Source organism: Apodemus sylvaticus, chromosome 4 (assembly GCF_947179515.1).
Source record: "Apodemus sylvaticus chromosome 4, mApoSyl1.1, whole genome shotgun sequence".
NCBI classification, from domain to species: domain Eukaryota; kingdom Metazoa; phylum Chordata; class Mammalia; order Rodentia; family Muridae; genus Apodemus; species Apodemus sylvaticus.
In genome coordinates this window covers 24,828,899-24,851,537 of record NC_067475.1, presented here as the reverse complement: position 1 = coordinate 24,851,537, position 22,639 = coordinate 24,828,899, and the positions used below count along the sequence as shown (strand labels likewise).

At 45.5% G+C, this 22,639-nt stretch overlaps 1 pseudogene; it reads left to right on the top strand.

Annotated features, from left to right (window-relative positions):
• The first annotated feature begins 3,595 nt into the window (after positions 1–3,595).
• On the top strand, positions 3,596–4,173 carry LOC127682078 (40S ribosomal protein S8-like; annotated as a pseudogene).
• Positions 4,174–22,639: the final 18,466 nt, after the last annotated feature.

The following is a 22,639-nucleotide window of genomic DNA, read 5'->3' as shown; positions in this document are numbered from 1 at the left end:
ACTGCTATGAGAGTTCCTCTTACCACAGTCAGAGTTGACTTTCATCAAGAAAATTGATGACAGCCGGCCAAAGTACCGAGACTAAAGAGCTAATGCCAGTCATAAACGAGTCCTCTCTGTCACCTCCTCCAAGGCTCAGGGGACATCATGGGAGATGGGGCAGAAAGCACCTGAGAGTCAGGAGTGAGGGAGGCCATGAGAGAAGGATGAGCTCTGAGCAGTATGATGGTGTGCACTCGAGTTCCACACAGACCTGACCCATCAGCATCCAGAAGGGGGAAGGCTATGCCCTGCCCCTCAATTCCCTGAGGATTTCTATGTGATTAAAGGTGCTTCGTGAGGAAAAGACATTTTTATTTGTGGTAAAGAGCACTGTCTCAGGTAAACTGCCCCTTACCCATGCTCCTGCAAACAATGCTAATAAAACCAACATTCTCTCTCTCTCTCTCTCTCTCTCTCTCTCTCTCTCTCTCTCTCTCTCTCTCTCTCTCTCTCTCTCCCTCTCTCCCTCCCTCCCTCCCTCTCTCCCTCCCTCCCTCTCTCTCCCCGACCCTCGGACCCTCGTCCCTTCCCCTGCAATTGCCTTAAAACCAGTGAATTCAAATGTATGCTAGCTTTTGTTGTGCAAACCTTGCTCCTTAATTTAAAATTAGTGGCTAAATAAAGATGCCTACAACCTGTAACTGGACAGAAAGAGGGGTAGGCGGGATTTTGGTCCCCTGGCTTGTGGTCTGAAGCAAAGACCAGGAGTAGAGAGGAAGAAGGAAGAAGACATCATGGGGTAGATGGGTTGTGAGAACATGTCCAGGAAGATCAGCCTGCTGGAGAACAAGTGGCTCAGGAGGACCATGGCAGGTGATAGCTCAGGATAATTGACAGGGAGGTAGACAAAATCGCACACAGGGCTGATGCCTGCCCAGCTCTAGTGTTTTAAGGGTTATTATAAATATAAAGGCTTTGTGTCTTTCATTTGGGAACTGAATGATCTAAGGGGAGGTAGAAACCTAAGTAATAGTTACCACAACACACACCTTCCACCTCCCTGTCCTTGGTGGAGTTTGCCTGGCCCATTGGATTTTCTCGTTCTTCCCACATCTGCTATCGCTTTCTTGGTGCCAACCACAGTTCTCATTCTGCTGACATCCGCTCCTGCTCTGACTGACATCACCGTCTCTAAGTCAACCCTTAGTCTCCTGTGTATCTCTGAACTCCAGGCAAGACAGAGAAACTTTGGTTCATCCCTCTCAAAACTCTGCTGACCTGAGTTTTAAAAGAAACTCTTACACAAAACACACACACACACAGCCCCCAGTGGGAAAGAAAAATCCCTTGCCTGTCTACAACTTTCTGAACACATCCTGTCTCTTTAATTAAAAAAAAAAAAAATGTTGGATGAGGGTACAGAGTCAGTTTTCCCACTTTGCAAGAATCTTGTTTTATTTATCAGTTCTGAGATTGAACTGAGAGCTTCGGGCATACTGAGCTACATACACCCTCAGCCCTTGTTTTAATTTTTGTTTTGACAAAGGTTCTCATTACAGTCCCCAGGGTGGCCTTGAACTTTTAATCCACTTGCCTCAGCCTCCCAAGTAGTTGAACTTGTAGGCCTATGTCCCCAGGCCTTGGGTTTCTTTGCACATCCTGCATGGGCAGGTTTTATCATTACATAATGAATTGGCTAGTATAGCTCACACCAGCATCTGCTGCCCGCTCATCCGAGCTCTTGAAGAGCTTTTAACGTCTTGTCGAATGGGCTACTTGTATTTCCCACCCTTAAGATAGTTTTTAAAAGAAAATGGAAAACAATTGTTAAGGAATGAATGATAAAATGACTTTATGTGCCTTATATTCAAAATAAAATTGGCTGTACATGGTAGTGCTCACCTTCAATCCCAGCACTGAGGCAGAAGCAGACTCAGGTCAAGGCCAGTTTGGATAATACAGGAAGGTCCAGGCCAACCAGGACTGCATACAGAGTCCCTGTCTCAAAGAGAAAAAAAGATAAATACATAAGCAAACATGAAAAAAAATATCAACAATAACCTAGACATCTCAGTTGTTTTCTGCACAAATCACTGCTGTTTAGAGAAAAATAAACGTGACACGGGTACAAATAAAATAGGTCTGTGTCAGGTTAGCTTGACACATAAAGCCTTGAGGGTGTGGACTTTGTACAAAAATATCCAAACAAACAACTTTAAAACACCAACACCCAAATCTGTACCATATGCCAAATTCAGACTGTTATACACTGGCCAACAAGCAGTTGTTTATTTCCTCTTAGGAAGACTGTTTGCCTCTAGCTGCTTACCACACCAGCTTTGTACGCAACAGTGTTTATTTGGGAAAATACTTCTATAATTGTTCATAAATTTTTCAACCCTGATTCTATATAAACTTGGAGGGGGCTATGTTTTCAAAACACATTTATTTGACAGAGCTCATAGTCAAACGTGCACGGGCCAAAAGAGGCTCTTTGATGAGCCTGGTAGCACACATCTACCTGTAAGGAGGTGGAGGTGTGTACGGGTGGTCAAGAAAGTCCCAGCCCGCCTGGGCTACACAGCCACAACCAAGGCTGGAATACACAGTGAAATTTTGACTCAAAACAAGATAAGCATACATCAAGGACACAGAAGAATCCCATAGCGATTAGATCTGTCCACATAAGTGCCTAAAAATGAAAAACTTCCCCAGACCCCGTTCATCAAACATCTCTACTGAACTCTAATGGGCTCCAAGAAGTTGCAATGAACAAACACAAGGGGCCAGTCGCCGACGCGGCACTAGCCCTTCAGTAAGAGACAGAAGCAATAGAAACTAATGTCACTATGGTGCTTAGCACCAACGGGGAAGTGAACGGGTAGGGTGATAAAATACAACTGAGGTAGCACCTCGGAGATGGAGTTATCAACACACCCTCTCTGGGGATAGGAGGGTAAGCCAAGATGTCAAAAAGGAGAGGGAGCCAGATGCACAAATTGCTGAGAGAAAGATGACATCGCGTACAGGCAATAAGGGAGCCAATGAGTAGGAGATGCTATGCAGAACTTTGTTCCAGACGTGGCATGGTGAGAGGCTGGGGAAAAAACGCAGGAAATGAACTTGGGGAGAGGAGCAAGACCGGATTCCCACTGACTGAAAGGATCACCCCGGCAGGCAAGTGAGATTTGACATAAGGATCTGAGAGAAACCTAGTGACAAAAGCAAAGGCGGCTGCAGCTCCCTGGGGTTCCACACGCTGAGGACTACGCTGTGACTCTCCTGTATGCAGACTACAAGCCCGAGTCACCCGCAGGCTTGTTTACATGGGCCTGTGGGGGTCTCAACACCAAAGTCAGCGTACTAAGTTTTATTTACTAGGCTGAACCCCATTACAGCGTCTATTTATATATTTCTTCCAGAAGAGAAATAAAGGCCCCTTAAAAAAACAAAAACAAAAAAAAACAAAAAAAAACAAAAAAACAAAAACAAAAACAAAACCCTTCTGGTCAAGAGAACAGAATTCCTGGACTGGAATGTTCCAGTTGGGGCAGATGACAGAGCTGGTCGAGAGACCATCTCTTAAGAAGTCCTTGTCAGCCAGCGCCGAGCGATGGGCATCTCTCCGGACAACTGGCTCATGCGCCGCCATACCGGGTGTAAGAGAAAACCTTACTACAAGAAGCAGAAGTATGAGCTGGGACCGCCTGCTGCCAACACTAAGGTTGGCCCTCGCCGCATACACACAGTCCGGGTTCGAGAAGGCAGTAAGAAGTGCTGTGCCCTGAGACTGGGTGTGGGGGACTCTTCCTGGGGCTCTGAATGCTGTACTCGGAAGAACAAGGATCACTGATGTTGTCTACAACGCATCCAATAAGGAGCTCGTCCGCACCCAGACCCTGGTGAAGAACTGCATTGTGCTTCTCGACAGCACAACGGGCCGGCAGTGACTCCTGAGGAAGAAGAGATTTTAAACAAAAGATAATCAAAGAAAATCCAAAAGAAATACGACGAAAGGAAAAAGAATGGCGAAATCAGCAGCCTTCTGGAGGAGCAGTTCCAGCAGGGCAAACTTCTCGCCTGCACTGCCTCAAGACCAGGTCAGGGCGGCAGAACCAGGGTGGCTGTGTGCTCGAAGGCAAGGAGCTGGGGTTCTGTCTGAGGAAGATCAAACCCCGGGAAGACAAATAAGCCATCCTTCATAGCTCGTGTAATAAAGATGTTTGCTGTTCAAAAAAAAAAAAGTCCTTGCCTTAAACCATGCTGAAGAGATGGGCAGAATAATTTTCCCTTTAACAACATACTGTACTTTTTGTCTCAAAACCCTTTAAATTCAGTCTCTCACAGGGCACAGACGTGCTAGCTTGCAAGTCTGCACACTTTTCTGAATTATTTATGAAAATATAACTTTTTCCTTTCTCCTACTCTCCTAATCATGCTTTCTCTAACACTCCGGGCTTCCCCAACATACTGAGTCTTCTTATTCTTTCTTCAAGGCCTCCCTCCCCACTGTGTGCCTCCTGTGTTCTCTGTGTTTGTCCTCCATGCTGGGTCACACAGCACACGGCTTCTTTACGTCTCTCCTGCAGTCTCCTCAGACAGCTGTTCAGAGTCACAGCTGGCCCTAGAAACTTTCCTTTTTTCATAATATTTTTATCTGTTGAGACTACAATATAATTACATTTCCCCCTTTTCTTTCCTTGCCCCAAACATTTACATGTACCTCCATCTTGTTCCCTTTCAAATTCAAGACCTTTTTCTTTGTTATTGTTGTCGTTCATGTGTGTGTGTGTTTGTGTGTGTGTGTGTATGTGTACACGTGTGTTTCTAAATACAAAATACAGCCTGCTTGGTCTGTCTAATGTTACTGTATACACATGCATTTTCAGGACTGATCATTTGGTATTGGATAACCAACCATTGCTCTTCCCTGGTAAAGATGATTTCTTCCACTCTCGGCATTTCTTAGTTACTTGTTTTTTGTAAAGAGTTGAAGTGTAAGGATCTTTCCTTATTCCATATTAGCATATCTGCTAGCATCATCCTCCTCGTTCAGGTCATGGTTAGACAGCCATGACATTTCTAGGTAACACAGTCACATAGAAAACTTCCTTTTCCTCTGGGTCTTAGAACCTTTCCACTGCTTCATCCCTGATGTTTCCCAAGCCTTGAGTGTAGGAGCTGTTTATAGATATACCTGCTGGACTGGCTTCCATAGCTCTGCATTTTGATTGGTTGTAGTTTTCTGTAATGGTCTCTGTCTTCTGCAAAGAGAAGTTTCCTTGATAAGAGGTAAAGACAATACTTATCAATGGATATAAGGGCAAATATTTAGAACATAGCTAGGGATTACACTAGTTTAAAGGGGTGGTTGTGGGTTCTTTCCAAGATCTGTGACTTCACTAGCCTTGGGCAGTATACTAGGTTTCTAGTACCAGGCATGATTTACCTCTTGTTGAGTGGAACTTAAGTCCAAATGAAGCTGCTTGTTACCAACGAGGTATGTGTGCACTACTGTATGTGTGCACTACTGTAAGTGTGCACTACTGTATGTGTGCACTACTGTATGTGTGCACTACTGTATGTGTGCACTACTCTACCAGTAGGGTTACTATACCATGCTGGTCATCATTGTGGTTCCTCAGTATCACAGTTGGGAGGACTGTTGGCTGCTTCCCTCCTTTGGAATCTTGCACGGCACCTTCTTCTACTGTGAGAGCTTGTCCTCAGGGAAGGGGCATTCAGCTCTGTCCTCATTCAGTGGCCTCTGGGCCCTGTGTCCAAACCGCATGGTATCTTCAGCAATAGAGACTTATCTTCCATCTTTGAAAGGCCACCAAGGGCAATCACAGCAGCAATGGCCTCTTGGACAAGCCTAATGAACAACTCATGAAGGGGGCTTCTCATGTCTGGCAGTGAGGTTTTTGTTTGCTAGTCTATGGCTCTTGGGAGGAACATTGTCAGCCCAAATGGGAAATTTTTATTTAATTATAATATACGTGTGTGTGCGTGTGTGTGTGTGTGTGTGTGTGTGTGTGTGTGTGTGTGTGTTGTAGGCGTTTTTAGGTGAATGGTTAATAGTCTGGTTCCTTAGGACTCTTTCGGACATCCTTACTGCCGTTTTACTTCTGCCTCTATCTCTTCCCCATCCTTATTAAGCACCTCCCTATCTTCCTGTTTCTTTCTTCAGATGACTTGTGCCCTACTAGTTCCTTCCCTCCCCTCCCCCAACATCTCCTTTAAACTCTTTTTTAAAAAAAGTTATTGAGCTTCCATTTGAGTCTGTCCTTAAATTATTTTATTAATGACACTGAGAACCCAAGACAGGATCCAGACTTCCCTCATATAATTTCCAAAAGTGATAATCTGATGGGTTAGTTCATCTCCTTAAGCCAGGCCATACCTGGGGTGGAGGGAGGGTCCACTGGCCTGCTTAGCAAAGATCTTTCCCAAACAAGACTCTCTCCAGTTAAGTCTTGACCTATAACCCATGATCATTTGTTACAGGACATAAGCAGAAACTTCAGTTTCTAGAAAGCTAATTTCCCTAACACACCGGGTGGCCAAATGAGCTCTGTGCTATTTATGGGGTGTCCCAGTGACCTCATATACACTTCTTTGACAGATATGTTGCATGGTTTACAGGCATTTGCTAAAAATGTGCCCCTTTCATTTGTACTCACTAATTTTGGAAACTATCTGCTCTAACGATTTTAATTGTCCTCTGTCAATTCAGTCTTTCAGTTTTTCATGTTTCAAACGTTCTAAACGCTAGCCCCAAAACGTATAGCCTACTTCAAAAACATGAAGGCTGAACACCTGAGCTCTTCCCTGCAGACCTGCAGATTGGCTAGCCTGTGGCAGGCATATGTGTTCCCTTAAGCTCTGGTTATTTGTTACTTTAAAGCCCTTTGAAGTGCTTCAAAATGTGATTTGTCAGTGGAACGGTGATAAAAATTTCTATACTGGCAAAAAAAAAAAATCTTTAAAAGCATGGGCTTGAAATTTATTTCTTCACTTGTGAAATTTCTACTTTATTTTCACTGTGGGCAAGGAGCCGGTGGAGAGCATCTTCAGGATTCTCCCATCCCTCTTCAGGCAGCACCTGAGTCAGCTTTGCGGCCCTTGTCGTGGGAGGACACGGAAGCCAGAAGCTGGAAGCAACACCTCTCCTCCTGTCTCTGGAGCCTTTTCAGAGCTGACGCCTCCTACTGATCTTCCAGGAAACCACCTATCTAATTGTCAAACAAAGCGTGATTGCCTATGCAACCCGCTCCTTTAAATAATGAGAATAATGAGCGGTCCTGGTAGGCCTCGCAGCATTCTTCCGGAGGGATCATTAGCATCACAATAGGTGCCACTCAACAAGTAGGCAGTCGCCCTATGCCAGGCACTCCGTGAAAATGCTCCCACGAGTGATTTCATAGAAGGGTTCCCGACCCACCGTGAACTGGGAGGTATGTGGATGGCGCTTTATCGTCCTATTTATTTAATGTGGAAATGTGGCTTCCTGGAGCGTTTATGAATTCACAGGCTCAGTACATAATGCATGTAAGTTGGCTCTTAGCACTTTCAACTCCTTCCTCATCTTAAACTTTCTGAGTTCTCCAGTGGTACAGAGATGGTCAGAGCTTGTTTGGCAACTAACAAACTGGTTCGAAGACTTTTGTGTTGTTTTTCTTTCCGGAAACATGAATCCTCCATGATAATCAGTCCCTCGGGAAACAATAATGGATAAATAGGTCTCTTTCCTCAAAAAAGCCAACTAAAGTGGTTCTTAAACCTCATTTCTCAAAAGGACCCAGAGAGCTTTATCCAAAACCACAGGACGCTAGGTTCCACTCTGTCAGCACATGTTAAATCAGTATATTATATAACATCCAAATAGACTCTCCATACACCAAACTGAAAGAAAAACCCCAACTTTATTTCTTCTCTTTCATATTTTATTTTTATTATTCAATATTACCTGTATGTATACATGGGTGTCTATGTGGGGCTTATGTGCACATGAGTGCAGATGCCCACAGAAGCCCCGTAGATATCAGACATGTCTCTGGAGCTGAGTTACAGGTGGTTGTGAGTCTCCTGGTGTGGGTGCTGATAATAAACCCAGGTCTCTGCAAAGCAGTACTTGCCCTTAACTGCTGAACCATCTCTCCAGACCCTTTATTGTTTTTTTGTTTTTTTTTTTGGGGGGGGGGTGGAGGTTTTGTTTTGGTTTTTTTGGGTTGGTTTTTTTTTTTTTTTTTTTTTTTTGCTTTTTGGCTTTTTTGGTTTTTTGGATTTGGTTTTTTTTGAGACAGGGTTTCTCTGTGTAGCCCTGACTGTCCTGGAGCTCACTCTGTAGACCAGGCTGGCCTCGAACTCAGAAATCTGCCTGCCTCTGCCTCCCAAGTGCTGGGATTACAAGTGTGCGCCAACACCGCCTGGCTAGACCCTTTATTTTTAAGTGTGTGTGTGTGTGTGTGTGTGTGTGTGTGTGTGTGTGCTTTGCTCTCATAAGTTTCTGCCCACAGAGACCAGCAAAGGGCATCAAATCCCCTGAAATTACAATTATAAGTTGCTGTGAGCTGCCCAGCATGGGGTGGAAAGCAAACTCCAATTTTCTACAAGCACAGATCACATTCTTACCTGTGAGCCGTCCCTCCGGTCCAAGAGAAGACAGTGATTCAAGGGGCAGAGACTAAAGCTCACCAGTGAAGAGACTGCTGATGGAGTACGAGGCTTTAGGAAAATCGATCCCTGGCATTGTACTTTTAAAAACAGAAAGGAAACAGGTTCTAAAGAGTGAAGAAAAGAAAGGCAGAGTGGACAGAACAGAATGCAGCAATGGAGTCGGGAAGGAGGAACAGTCAGAGCTGCCCTGCCGTGAACCAAGCAAGTGCTGCCACTCCTGAAGCCCGGTATGTTGGCTCTTCCTGGTTGCCAACCTGACCATATCCGGATGAACCACAGTCCAGACCTGGAGGGCTCCCCTGGGATCCAGGTGGAAAGACACAAGTTTCTGACCTGGATCTTGGCATGGAAATCTTGAGGCATAGGTAGCACATGCCTTTAATCCCAGGAGACTAAGGCAAGGAGATCTCTGAGTTCAAGGTCAGCCTGGGACAAAAGGAGTCCCAGATCCAGGCTCGGGGTGGCACGCTCCTTTAACCTGGGCCACACCTCCTGCTGGTGACCTATATAAGGACATTGGAAGAAGGAAGGTTCGCTCTTCTTCGCTGTTTGCATTTGCTTGCCAGCACATCTGCTGGAATCTACTTCTACAGAAGACCAGCTGAAACAAGCAGCCTCGTGGGGCCGAGCAACTGCTAGATTCTTAGACTTCCAATTCACAGCTGCCCATTGGTGGGGAGTTGGACTACAGGCTGTAAGTCATCATAATAAATCCCCTCAATATACAAAGACATTCCATACTTCCTGTGACTCTAGAGAACCCTGACTAATACACCCAACGCCCTAAGCCACGCTCTGCTCACATGTAAGGGCACAAGGCACCGTGTCTCTCCCATTTTGAAGAATGGCTCATGTAGAAAAAAAAGATTTGGAAATTAAGCACAACACAGACCAAGTAGCGGCTCCATCCGTAAATGTCGTTGCAACAAAACAACTTATGTAACTTTTCTGATCTTCAGTTTTGTCATCTGTTCAACATACAGAATGATTTGCTCGGTATTGCTAAAAGAGTTAAAAATAAAATAGGTGTGGTATTAATTACTTGCCTCGTTACCATGGCAACATGTTTGACAGACACAGCTTATGAGAGGAAGGTTCTGTTTTGGTTCACAGTTGCAGTCCATCACCGCTCTGGAGTCATGGTGGTCGGAAGGTGAGGCTTCTGCATCCCGCTTCTCAGTGGATCAGAAAGCAGGAAGCCCAGGCTGGAAGTAGAAATAGGTGTCACCTTCAAAGGCTGCCGGAGCAGCCCACTCCTTCTAGCTTGGCCCTACTTCTCAGGAGTCCATACCTCCCAAAACAGGGTCCTCAAGTGGTGCAAGCCTGACAACCTGAGCTTAATCCCTGGGACCATATGATGGAAGGAAAGAACCGACCCCCATGTGTTGTCATGGTGTATAAACACACACAAAGTGTGTCTCTCCTTGTGTATACAGTAATAAATGTAAAAATCAAATAATCACTAGTAATAATATGACTTCCTTCTATGCTTAACTATTTTCCCTTTTAAATGGCTTTTAAAAATAGCATTAACTTGTCTCCAATTCTGGCATATAATAGATGATATAATAGGACTGAAGACTGACTCATCAGTGGGTAGACCTGACAAAGAACAGATTTTCCTGAGCTTGGCAATCAGGGTTCCCATGAACTGGATGATAGCAAGAGTCAAAGTTTACTTCCAAGAATGTACAGGACACAGCACAAACATGGCCCATCATCTGTGAGCAAAAACATTCATCCGAGCCTGTGCCAAACAACAAAATAACAACAAATTCAGTCCAAAGATCTTGGTTGGCTTCAAGGGTGGGGATGAGGGGTTAGATGACGGGTTGGGGTTTTGTTTCACTTCAAGGTCTTCCCGTGTGGCTCTGGCTTGCCTAGAACTCGCTGTGCAGACAGAACTGGCCTTGAATTTGCAGCCTTCCTCCAGGTTCTCCCTCCCAAGTGCTGAGAACACAGACACTCGCCAGCAATCCCTGCTTTAGTGGGGAAGTCTAAAAGCCACTCCGACAATAAGAAGAGAGTGGAAGAAAGGAGAAACGAGAGCTGATTGGTAGCTTCAAGGACGCTTTCCTTGCAAAGGTAAAGGTAGTATCACTACCAACATGTCACCTGAGAACTAGCCTGTGTAAGCACACATTCAATGTCTCCAACCCCACCTAATACCCTGGAGCCACTAAGCAGTGGTGTTTCAGCACTAGGGCAACACTGGGGCTCTGGAAGGTGACAGGTTTCCCTTCTGCCCACTGGGGTAGGCAGACCAGAACCAAAAGGAACCCGAGTTCTGATACAGCAGATAGATCGTACTCCCGGAACTGGTCCCTGGGCCTCAGCAGGTTCAGTTGTGCTTCCGGGTCCTTGCTCCCACATGGCAAGAAAGCCATCTCCCTTGGATCAGCCAATGGTCCTCTGGGGCCAGGAGGTTAACTAATGCCAGCATCCCAGAGATTCAGCATCATGGCAACAAGAGAAGTTAAAAACACTGTCACCATATCATGACTGAGTCCCTAAGAAATGTTTTTCAGGCTTTATGGTATAAGAAAAAAATTTTTTCTTTCTCTCACCTCTTACCTTCTTCTATCTTTAGGGTACAATAAACACTTTAATTTATAAATTAAAAAATTAATAATAAAAGGAGCCTGACAAATACAGAGGCGGATGCTCTCAGCCAACCATTGGACTGAGCATGAGTCCCCAGTGGAGGAGTTAGAGAAAGGACTGAAGGAGCTGAAAGAGTTTGCAGCCCCATAGGAAGAACAACAATATGAACCAACCAGAACCCCCAGAGCTCCCAGGGACTAAACCACCAACCAAAGAGTACATACACATGGAGGGACCCTTGGCTCTAGCCTCATATGTAGCAAAGAATTGCCTTATAGGGTATCAATGGGAGGAGAGGCCCTTGGTCCTGTGAAGGCTCAATGCCCCAGTGTAGGGGAATGCCAGGGCAAGGAGGGAGGCAGGAGGGGTGGGTGGGGAACACCCTCATAGACACGGGTGGGGGAGGGGGGATGGGATAGGGGGTTTCCAGAGGGGAAACTGGGAAAGGGGATAACATTTGAAATATAAATAAAGAAAATATCCAATAAAAGAAAAGGAAAAAAGAAGAGGAAGAGGAAGAAGAGGAAGAGGAGGAAGAGGAGGAAGAGGAGGAGGAGGAAGAAGAGGAGGAAGAAGAAGAAGAAGAAGAAGAAGAAGAAGAAGAAGAAGAAGAAGAAGAAGAAGAAGAAGAAGAAGAAGAAGAAGAAGAAGAAGAAGAAGAAGAAGAGGTGGTTTTTGTACCATCCAAAAGTCCAGAAGTGTGGAAATCTTGAAAGTAGAAAAAAGCCCATTTCAGGAAGGAAGAGATTTTTTATGGAGGGTTGGGGGAAGGGAAACAAGAACACAGGGCGTGCAGGAGCATGCATGGCCTGCAAGTAGAGGGACAGCTGTGCATAGTGGAAGTAACCCAACTCTTGAGAGGCAGGGGTTAAAGGTCAACCTCAGCAATTCAGCAAGGTCGAGGCCAACCTGAGCTACAGTGGATCCTGTTTCAAAAACAGACTGGGAAAAACAGAGGCAGAAAGAGTATGGGAAGAGAAGATGGATAACTATATAAGGAGAGGAAGGCCAGTAAGAAGGGAAAAACGGTAGACAGGGCTTAACAAAAGAGAAGGAGATGGGTAAGAATAAAGGATATCGACAGAAGGCATGAAATACGAGTGAAATCCACCACTTTCTGTGCTCGCTTAAAAAATAATTTTTAAAGTAATTCCCAACTACGAACCAGAGGATTACATTTCTGCCGCTCACAAATCTTGCAGCCTTAGGGTGGAAGCGCTCTTAAATCCATGCTTAGCCTTAAGGGAAATCTTAAACCCTAGCTTTGCAGTCTTTGCTCTCCTAAAGACATCGTGCTGGTGATTAAATAACAGGAATGGAATTTCGAAAAGTAAAAAAAAATAAAAATAAAAAAATAAATGCTATAAAAATAAAAATATTAAGGTCTTGAGCTTGACTGAAAATTTAAAACACAATGTTATTCCTTTCACATCATAATGATAAACTCTTAAACTATGCTTAACACCCGAGAGAAGGTAGTCCTACCCGGCTCACCACAATTACAATCAAAGTCCAGTGCAGTGACCCATGAAAGCTAGAGGGTTCCAGGGCCAACGAGAGAGGCAGATGCACTCTGGGCTTTATGAACTGGGGTAGCTGCTGCTTCCTCTGTAGTGACACGAGCTGAGGCACAGTGTGGATGTGGTTGCGATGACACACAGCCTACTGGTTCTGCTCCTGAGGACCCTGCCTAGTGCCCTTTGCTGTAAAGTAGGGAACAAACGCCAGGGAGCGTGCAGTGAGTGCCAGCACCCTGGCAGTGCAGTTGTTCTCACCGTCCTCAACATGGGTGGCCCCCACAGGCAGCTAAGGCAGGCTGATACACATCTGGGAACCTTCTAAGTCAGCCAGGAAGACCTGAAGACAAGGCAGGCACAGATGAGCTGAACAGAGCAATACTGATTACACGAGTAGCCATGCACCAAATTCCAAGAGGAAACAAAAATACACACGAGTCTGTTACCTGCCTAGGTCAATCTCGTGACAACAAATTCCAGAAGACATAGTTCCAGTTTACTGATAGTGACGTTAAAAGCCGTCCATAAATGCTCAATCCATTCTTCTAAGCACGCATCTGTCAACATATAAGAATTTTTTTAACAAAAGGTGGATACATACAAGATACTCCTGTAGAAATCCCAGCAGAAGCTCTACCCGGCGTATAGCTCTTCCCAAGAGCACAAGTTTGGTCCCTGAGAGGAGGAGGGAGCCCATCACTTGCTTGTTCCCTCTTGGCATCTTCAGATGTACAAACTGGAAAAGAGAAGTCATCAGAAAGGAATTGGTGAGATGGTGAAATGACAGTCTGCGTTTGATCTCTAGAACCATGGAAAGGTAGAAATAAAGAACTGACTCTACAATGCTGTCCTCTGCCCCCCTCTCCCCCGCCCCCGACACATTTTTCAACTGCCAAATTTTCACCACTCCCAATAGTTACAGCACGGCGAGCTGTGACATAAGGGCACCCTGTCCTTCCCCACGTGCACAATGTCCTTCCCGTTGGAAACAGTTCACCCATTTTCCTATGATTGGCAGTAATTATTTTGTTTCCAATACTGAGGATTGAGACTCAGGCCTCACACATGCCAGACAGTACTCTGATGCCGAGCTGTGTCCCCAGCCCTTCTCCACTCTTTAGAGAGAGAGCCTAAGGTGCTCCTGCTAGCCTTGAACTCGCTCTGCAGCCCACACAGGTCACACACACAGATCACACACTTGTGACTCCCCTGGTTCAGCCACCAGAGAGGCAGAGGTTACAGGTATGCACCGCAGGCTCAGTCTGTAGTGTGTCTAATCCTCTTCTTTTTATTCAGCCTAGTGTCTCCTCTTTATTATTTCATACTTGTATGTAATCTTATGAGACAGGCTGTTTTGAACTTGCTATATGGCTCTGGCTGGCCTTGAACTCTTGACACTCCTGCCTTTACTTCCCAAGTACTGGAATCACACATAAGTATTGCCACGATTGGCTACATTGTATGAATGCGGTATACCCATAATTTTTGAGGAAATCCTTTATCCTTTATGTATTGACATGACTTTCATCCTATCAGTCAAGGTGTGGCATTAGCTCACACATATAATCTCAGTTCTTAGAAAACTGAGACAGGAAATACAGAGAGTTTAAGGCCACCGGAGCTGCACAGTGGGATACTGGCCACACTACACTGCAGAAGAGACCTTGTCTCAAATAAGTAAAAAAGATAAAGAAAAATTAAAAAGCAATTAGTTAGTAGGAAACATAAATCTATCTCATTCGTTTACAGAAATGTCACCATCAAAAATAACAATCTGTACTTTCTTTAAACATTATTGGCATATTGACTGCAAGCAGTTGACTTTTAGTTTTAAAATGAGGTATTTTTAATTTACTGTCTGGAAAATAAACAAACCACCCAGGCCCCTTCCCTGTGCAGATATGTGCTAAACACTATGCCTATCATAGCACCTCTACTACAGGTGAAAGGTTCTGATATGCTGCCAATGATTTGCCCTTGGGCACTACATTTATAAAAACAAAAAGGAACTTTTTCCCAGCCCTGATTCTAATGTGTGTTTCTTTCTCTGAACAATATTTCTTTAGTGAAAATATATTTTATAAATATTTAGGTACATTACCTTACATTTCTCCATATGATGTGGTATTTTATTAAGTTGCAGTATCTGGGCTGGGAGATAGCTCAGTGGGAAAATTACGTGCCGTGCAAGCACAGGGACCAGAGTTCAAATCCCTAGAACCCACCTAGGCAGGTGTGGTGGTCTGCTGTAATGAGAAATTGTTAAATATAATACCACCCTACCAGGCCTCTGCTCCAAGTCCTGGCGGGTCCCACTCTCCTGCCCAGCACCCACTCCTTCCAAGAATCCAGTAAAGCATGATACGTAAACTTGAATAGTTAACTAAATATGTTTATGTATATGAAACTCCCAAGTACATAATGCCAAATTACAATGATAAAGTTTTATCCCAATATTTCTAACCTCTCAGCACACCAGTAACACATCTGACGCCATCTGGATCTGCGTCTCCTCCTCCGCTGCTGCCCCTCCTTCTCTTAACTCCTCCCCCTCTCTCTCCTCCAATCACTGGCCACCTGGATCTGCATCTCCTCCTCAGCTCCCTCGTGTGGCTCCCGGGATCCCCCCTCTCTCTGCCCCTCCTTCTCTTAGCTCCTCCCCCTCTCTCCCCTCCAATCACTGGCCTCTCACTGCCTCAATGTGAATGGATAGGAAATATCTTGCATCAGTCTGCCTGCAGTTCCAGCACATGGGAGGTAGAGACAGCATCTCTGGAACAAGCTGGATAATTGTTAACTGAATTGCTAAGTTCCAGATCCAACAGAGGAGGTCTTTGTTCAGTGTGTAAAGTGGAGAGCAATGGAGGAAGCCATTCCCTGTGAACCTCTGGCCTCCACACTTATAAACTGACTAATGCAAACACATGAACATATGCAACAGGAAAAAAGGAAATGAAGTGTCCACAGTTCTATTATAGCTAGGTCTCTCAGCTTCAAAACCAAGGTCTCGGCAGTGCTTTCTCCCAGGTTCTGTCGGATTCATGGATGTGATATTCACACAAGCTTCACTAGTGACCAAGTGTGTTTCTCATGTTTATATAGAAAGCTGTGTGTTCTCATTGGTATATGTGAGCTACTTGTGGAAATGATAGAGCCACACGCCTAGGGTAAGCATGTGGAGAGGACATTTTCCTGCTCTGTAAATTCCATGTTGTGTCAGCAGCCTGACATCCTGCAACACAGGTGGGTAAGCACTTCACCTACAGCTCTGCCCCTGGCAGCGACCAGGTTCAAGTCAACCCCAAGCAGCATGCAGACTGTGGGGTCTTCCTATCCCGGGAGGCTGTTCCAGAGGGCGTGTAGACACAGATGCGACCAGTGCTCCACATGCTCATCACCAGCCTCTACCTCTCCAATCACATGATGTCTAAACCCTCACTTTAAACACACCAGCTGAATGAAAAGGCACTAGAGGTCAAGCATGGTGGCACATGGTGATAATCTCAGCTCTTGAGCATTAGAGGTGGGAGAATCAGGACCTCAAGGTCCACTTCAGTTATATAAAGAGTGGGAGGCTAGTCTGGGCCTCATGTTATTAAAAAGACCTTGTCTATAACTGATAAGTAGGTAGGTAGATAGATAGATAGATGATAGGATAGATACAGAGAGATATCATATCATATGATTAATAGATAAATAGATTGCAAATGATAGATAGATAGATGATAGGATAGATACAGAGAGATATCATATGATTGATAGATAAATAGATTGCAAATGATAGATAGATAGATAGATAGAAAAATAGATAGATTAGCTAGATATATGATAGATGAATAGATGATAGATAGATAGACAGAAAAATATCTAGATAGATTATTAGCTAGATGATAGATGAATAGATGATAGATAAATAGATGATAGATAGATAATAGAAAAGTAGATAGATAGATGATAGATAATAGAAAATAGATAGATAGATAGATAGATAGATAGATAGATAGATAGATAGATAGAAAAGTATCTAGATAGACTAGCTAGATATATGATAGATGAGTAGATGATAGATAGATAGATATATAGATAGATAGATAGGTAGGTAGATAGGTAGATAGATGGGTGTCAGGTAGAAGGTGCTGATTTTGAGTCATCTTTACAGTGAGGAGCTGTACTTACTCCATACAGGTGCTTCTTATAGGCGGCCTTTGTGTGCAATGCTGTGTGTGTGAACATGCGGGTGACTAAGGCATCTGAGAGAAGTCATTAAGATGCCTGTCAGCTTCTTTTGTTCCCAAAGAGAGGTGTCAGATCACAAAAAGCCTTGAGTGAAGGCATTCACCTTATCTCCAGTAAGCTTTGACATACAGTGACATAACCAGTGCTCGGGTTAAAATTAGATAAAGTATTTCAAAGTGAAGAGTAAAACTGACAGATTTTTTTTCCATGGAAAACTATTTTGCATGTTAGTTTAGAGTTTTATTTTTAATTATTATTTTTTATTCTGTTTTGTTTGTTGTTTTTGTTACTGTTTTTCCTCAGACCCCTTTGCAAACTTAATTTAAATTGTAATGAAGAACAGCCCTTTGGTTTCTGTAACAATACCCACTCCGAGTTCCAAACTGGGCTTGAGACCACCTCTGTATGCACAGGCCAGGTCTTGCAGATAGCCAACCCTCTCATGCACTTCAAGGAGAGTAGGTTTTCCTTATCACCCAGTGTGCCACTGCACACGCAGGCTGCTGTTCTCAGAGAGTGTGGTGGACTCGGTGCAGACATTATGTGTGCAAAAAGAAGGAGCGTCAGCCGAAGGTGTCAATCTGTTGGTAGAGTGCTTGCCTAGAAAATCAGAAGGCTCAGGGTTCCATCCCTAGCAGCACAAAAAGGTGGACAGAGGCGCACCCCTATGATCTTGGACTCAGGGTGAAGACAGAAGCATCCGGTGTACAAGGGCTACAAAGTAAACCCCAGGTCAGCCTGGGACCTGAGATCCTGTCTCAAAGAATGGGGGTGGGAAGTGAGGGGCAGCAGCAGGGCTGCTTTCCTCTGCTCCAGTGGTTGACCCCGCCATCTCTCCTGACTTCTGATGTGACTTGGGTCAGGAGGAAGGCACTGAAAGACTGGACAAGCAGGGGCAGCAGATGTCCTGCACGTGTCCACAGCACCCTGAGAGTCGCGGTGACTTAATGGGACTAGAATCCTCCCCTGTCTCATGACTTCTGAACCAAGCCATTCCCAAGCTATTTCTTCCCTTTCTCCATGTTCCCACTCTGCAGCCATAAGTCCTCAATATCTCTGTTGCCCCCGATGAGTTCTGACAAGCCACCAAAAGTCTTCTTGAGAAAATTAGGCACCTCTTGTTGGGTATTCTAACCATATAACTGCCTCTTGTCTGACTTCCTCCTACCCACCTCCAGCGCAAACACACACACACACACACACACACTCAAGAAATGTGATGCTTTGTATATGCTTGGCCCAGGGAGCAGCACTATTAGAAGGTGTGGCCTTGTTGGAGTAGGCATGTCACTGTGGGTGTGGGCTTAATACCCTCATCCTAGCTGCCTGGAAGTCAGTATTCTGCTAACAGCCTTTAGATGAAGATGGAGAGCTCTCAGCTCCTCCTGCACCATGCCTGCCTGGACGCTGCCATGCTCCCACCTTGATGATAATGGACTGAACCTCTGAACCTGTAAGCCAGCCTCAAGTAAATGTTGTCCTTATAAAAGTTGTCTTGGTCGTGGTATCTGTTCACAGCAGTAAAACCCTAAGAACAGAATAAATCCTGCTAGGAATATTCATTATGCATTGTGTGTTAGGATAGGAGAAACAAAACTTTATGATAAAATCTCTTACCAGGACCTTGAATTAATAACAATCTAGCCTTATTTTTATTTTTAATGAATTTCCTGTTAGCATACAAAGTAGCAGGTATCATTGTGGTATTTTCACCGTGTAGTAGGGTCACTGTACTGTTTTCCAAGTCATTCTCTTCCTCCTCCTAATGTTCTTCCTTAGGACCCTGTACAAATAGTATTTGGTGTGATATTTTGCACAATCTTTGATTTAAAAGCAAGTGCTAAAAAGCGTAGAAACCTCTAGAAAACTCACTAGCACAGAAGGTGCAGCATGAGGGAGATGCGAGGAAACTCAGATCGGGAGGTGGGGGCGGAGGGGGCGAGGTGGGGTGGAGACCCTGGCTGGCGTGGTGCATGTGGTGCGCGGTGCTAGGGAATGAGAAGCCCAGACTGGAGGCTCCCGGCCTGACAACACAGACTTGGGCTGAGAAGAGCTCCCCCTACAGGGCACCTTCTAATAAGCTCCTCTCCACAGGACGTGCAACTAGTCCAAACAGGAACGTGGCGCGACAATTTTCAGCCACAGCCTAAAAACAAGATGCGATTCCGCTAGATTTTACTAACCACCCAAAATGTCTAAAATGGCAAAGAAAACAAAACCCGGAGACGCTGTGGGTATGAGCTGTTCATTCATATTTTGTGGACTGTCTTCCTGTTTGTTTTGTTAGCTATTTTTATTAATGATGAGCAAAACTGAAAAAAAAAATGGCTGAGTCACAAACAGAAGGTGCATATTTAGGGTCTCTAGCCTAGAATGGAAGAAACCAGAAATGAAGCAAGAAATGACAGAGTCTCTTCAAACCCGGACAAGATGGCTCACGCAAGGGCGCTGATGGTGACTCCCACCCCAGGAAGTAGGCTCAGTCTTGCACAAACACACCCACTTCTAAGATGTCCTCACCCGGGACCCGGCCGAGAAGATGGAGAGGGCACAGGTTGCCTTCGGAACAAGATGTAGAACTCGCAGCAGCGCCATACCTGCCCACCATGATGATAATGAACTGAACCTCGGAGCCCTAGTGAAATGTTTTCCTTTATGAGAATTGCCTTGGTCGTGGTGTCTCTTCACAGCAACGAAACCCTGTCTAAGACCGAAGGAAAGATTTGTTTTGCCACACGGTTTGAGGGTCTGCCCACAATGGCAGGCAAGCGTCGCGTCAGGGCAAACGTGAGGTGGTGCTCACGTTGTGTCTGTGTGAAGGAAGCTCTGCCCAGCTAGCTTTCTCCTCTTAGAAGTTCGATGTTGGTGCATGCACGTGCACCGCTGGCACCCGGGAAGCTAGACGAGGCACTGAGTCACCTGAAGCTGGAGTTCCCGGCCATGCGAGCCGCCACGGGGACGGTAAGAAGCAGACTCTGACCCTTTGCAAGAGCAAAAAGTGCTCTTGACTGCGAGCCCTCTCTCATCCCCACCCCAGACACCCCCACACCCGCTTTCTCTTTTCATTTTAATTAGATCCCAGCCCGCGGGAGAGTTGAACCCACACTCCATCTCATCTCAGGTAAACATTTCTGGAAACAGCTCACAGACACACCCAGGGGTGTGTTTCCATGTTGATTCTAAATCCAGTCACATCGACAAAGAAGCTGAACCATCACCACAGCGAAGGTTTTCATCACAGGCAAGTGATTGAAAACTACAGAGCAGGTGATGTGGCCCCGGGTCCTTCTGGTTCTAACGCGGTCCCCACAAGGCTCGGCTAGCTACAGCATGCCTCGCCTTCTAGTTTGACTTTGAGGGCTCTCACCAAATGGACTATTCATAGATTTACATGAAGCTTTCAAGAATGGAACAAAACCTCTGACGGCGAAGCAGCCCCTGATGGAACAGAAAAAGAAAGCCTGAAAAAAAGAAAAAATACATTGGTGCCCCGTAGGACATTGATGCCTCTCTGGCCAACTTTGGAGCCATGGCGCCTTCACGAGGCACTTCGGTCTGAGAAGAGTCTAGAGTTGGCTTTCTTGATTTATGCTTACTTTCAGAGCTCAGACTTAATTCACTCAACCGGGATGAGGCTTCCGCTGAAGAAGTCTGGGATGCGGACCCGCGGGCCCATCGCGGTTCTGAAAGCATCTCTGAATTCTGATTCACCATTTATGGACAGCCGGCTGGGCCCCGGGCACTGCGTGTCACACCCCTCACACCCCATGTCCCGGGTCACTAACCCCCTTTTTGGTGCCGGCGATGTGTGGTTGATATGAAAACGAGCCACATCATCAGATAAACTGCTCTCTTCTCTTCGTTTACTTGATGTAAATACAGACTGTGGTTGTCACACCAGCCCAACAACGCCCTTCCGCTACCCAGTGCTTTTCTGTTACTTTTGTTGTAAGCGCATTGGGCCCTCCACGTGATCAGAGTCAGCAAAGATACATTGTAGGCAACTGTTGATTAATTCGCATCTGAACGGTTAAATTTAGGTTACTGTCCTAAAAAGGGCCAGTTCCACTTGGAATGTGGGGTTTGTTCCATTCTAGTCAAGTTTCGTACAAAACTCTTAACAGACCCGCTTGGTGAGAGTCCTTAAGTAAAACTGGAAAGCGAGGCAAAACACACAGGTAGCGGATCCCAGACTGTGGTTCTGGGACTGGCCAGTGGGGGGCTCCACAGGCCCCTGGCAAGCTGTCTGAAGGCTTCGATCTCTCAAAGTCTCTGCTAAACTGAGCATTTCGAAGAGCTCCATACAGTCGCTGTGAAAATTAAAGGATATAAGAAAGTGTCCAGCACATATGAGGTATTTCACACGTGTTCCTTTCCTTCTCCTCTACCCCAGCCCCCAAAATTAACGTTGCCATTAAATTTGCCAAATTAGGCAAAGGCTACTGAGGTCGATTGCAGCTGCAAGATTAGAGCCTCTCTGTCCCACCCAAGTGCTTACGAAGTGTAGGGCACAACCCAAACTCCAAAGGATGTTAAATGCTGTTCCCCTGCCACCCACTCTAGCCACCAGGGCCCCGATGCACATTAAAATAAGATTAGGGCAATGATTTAAGCTGAAAATTGGGCTGCCAGGGAAAGCACAGGCCTCACTCCTGGGGAATTAACTATACCTATGGGTACAGCGGCAGGCGCCTCCGGCTGGCTGACGTCAGCGCCCCGGGTTGTTTCTGCCCCCCGCAGTGTGGGAAGGATGGAGTGGGGTGGATGCAGAAGTGTGGTCCCTCTCCCGCGCCAACGTAGCCCACTGGCGCCCCCTCGTGGTGCTCAGCTGACATTGGTTTCTCTAAGAAAACAAAGCCGGGAGCCTCCGTGTAGATAACTGACCAGATTTCAAGATATTTGTCCTCTCTCTTCGGAGAGTTCCTCAGCACCATCACAGGAAGTTGCTGACAAGAGAGAGAATATTGGCACTGCTTTGTGACAGGCCTGAACAAACTTCCAGCTTAGGAAGTGATAGGGACTTTAATATTTGGAGAGAGCTCTGAAACGTTCTTAGCAGTCTTCACAAAGAAAGCAAATTGCAGCAGAGGAGGGAGATTTAGATCTCCTCCGAAAGCCAGCTTCTCATGGAGACCAGCCTGGCTGCCACTGCATAAGAGGGCCCCGTGTTAGATCCACTGCACAGACTCAAGACAACGCAGGGACCCGAGTCTCCAATAGCCTTGCTCAACAACAGTTACAGCTCCTGTGTTTCTACTTCCTGTGTCTACTTCACGAATTATGCCAAAAATAAGCAGTTAAGCTCTATCATGCTGAGGAATAAACAACAAATGATTTGGACTCCACAGCAGGCAGGTATGGAAAGGGGAAATATTTTGTACATTGTGCCTTACTTCAGCAGGTGAGAGGAAGAAGCAGCGTTCTGCAGACCTCCGCCTGCAGATGAGGCATGGTGGTTCAGGAGAGGCAACATTCACTCCCATCCCAACACAACCAGAAACACACATACAGTCACACACAAACGCACATATACACACAAATGCACACACACATAGACACACAGTCACACACATCACACAGACACAGACACACAGAAACACACACACACACACACCCCAGAA